The sequence below is a fragment of the Sinocyclocheilus rhinocerous genome, unplaced genomic scaffold (genome assembly GCF_001515625.1).
Source record: "Sinocyclocheilus rhinocerous isolate Xijiao unplaced genomic scaffold, SAMN03320098_v1.1 scaffold42, whole genome shotgun sequence".
In the NCBI taxonomy this organism is placed as follows: Eukaryota; Metazoa; Chordata; class Actinopteri; order Cypriniformes; family Cyprinidae; genus Sinocyclocheilus; species Sinocyclocheilus rhinocerous.
This window is the reverse complement of record NW_015627390.1, coordinates 773,314-775,171: the sequence shown is the minus strand read 5'-3', so window position 1 is coordinate 775,171 and position 1,858 is coordinate 773,314. Positions and strand designations below refer to the sequence as shown.

The 1,858-nt window shown below is 34.2% G+C and overlaps 1 protein-coding gene across 1 annotated transcript in view; it reads right to left on the bottom strand.

Moving 5' to 3' along the window:
* LOC107727908 (PDZ and LIM domain protein 5-like) overlaps nt 1–1,858 on the bottom strand; it is a 111,738-nt gene that overhangs the window by 1,151 nt on the left and 108,729 nt on the right. The gene's annotated exons all lie outside the window — the stretch shown is intronic.

The window sequence follows — 1,858 nt, the reverse complement described above, 5'->3', positions numbered from 1 at the left end:
ATATATTCCAAGACGTAGGCTAGAATCTGTGAGTGCGAAGTACAATATCCACACCGGTGCGGTGACTGACTGCCTCACACACACACACACACACACACTCCTCAAAACATTAGATTAATCCGCGCTGGAGCCGAGCCGGAGCACAACCCACGCAATGAAGATAATTCCACACACAGCTGCAATTCCAGGTTTTCAAACAGAGATGGCTACAAAGAGGCAAAACTTATGGACTGCCGCTTTAATTAAATAACATTAATGCCATAATATGTGACCCTGTCTGTTAAATCCAGGCTAAAGTCTCAAAATCTAATTATGAGATAAGCATCAAAGTTTAATTTCAACCATTAATTTCACTATGATTTCCATCTTTGACATGGCCTTACTATGTCAGTATTAAAGATATCAAGGTTACATTTTCACAGAACGTTATTTACATTATGAAGGATGATTTTATGTAAATATCCACACCGGTGCGGTGACCGACTGCCACACATACTCTTCGGAACATTAGATTAATCCGCGCTGGAGCCGAGCCGGAGCACAACCCACGCAATGAAGATAATTCCACACACAGCTGCAATTCCAGGTTTTCAAACAGAGATGGCGACAAAGAGGCAAAACTTATGGACTGCCGCTTTAATTAAATAACATTAATGCCATAATATGTGACCCTGTCTGTTAAATCCAGGCTAAAGTCTCAAAATCTAATTATGAGATAAGCATCAAAGTTTAATTTCAACCATTAATTTCACTATGATTTCCATCTTTGACATGGCCTTACTATGTCAGTATTAAAGATATCAAGGTTACATTTTCACAGAACGTTATTTACATTATGAAGGATGATTTTATGTAGAAAAGAGTAAATCTGGGTTTTCACAGGCAGGGTCCCATATACAAAAATGAGAATATAAATAGAATATAACTAGAATATACAATATACTGCCAAAAGAACTGGGATACCCCCTTCTAATGAACAGGTTTGACTACTTTAGTCATTTCCATGAGTACAAATCTTAATGTTTAAGCATATAATGATATTCCAGGGAATTGTGAGCTTCTAATTTTATAGCAACAGTTTGGACAGGACCCTTTTCTATTCTAACATGACAATGCAAAAAGAAATGATTGATTGAGTCAGTGTGGAAGAGCTTGACTGGTCTGCAGAAACATCTGCTGTGACTTTAAATGCAGAGCCAAAAACTCATCAGCAAACACCAGTGACTTGTACATATGAATACAGTCATTTTAGACACTTACAAAACTGTTGCAACAGAGATGGAAATACAATTTTTAAAAACATGAACTATTATGTTTCCATCTTTGTTGCCAGAGTTTTGGAAGTGCCTTTTTCTGTTCTAAAGAAGGGGGTGTCCCAATACTTTTGTCCATATAGTGTATGTACAAGTCATTGGTGTTTGGTGCTCTACATTAATATAATAACATATTTTCATAATATTATTATTGTTAAAATGTATATAAAAAGAATAAAATTTTATACATACATACATACATAACATACATGCATTGATTTGAGGAATATACAACCGAACCAAACCGTGAATTTTGTGAACCGTTACACCCCTAATATATATATATATATATATATATATGTGTGTGTGTAAGTCTCAGTTAGCCTAATGCAGTACACATACTGTAGCAAGGGTTTATTATTATTATTATATAATAAATAAAAAGAAAGCCGATAGAATAGAAAAAGAATAGAGCAAGCTAGTGTTAGAGGCTTTTTTTTGCTTTTTGTTAATTGTATAATAAAGAAAAAGTAAACAAATAGACAGAATACAAAAAGATTAGAGAAGCTAGTGTTAGTTTTTTTTTTTTTTTTAAAGAAAACAAG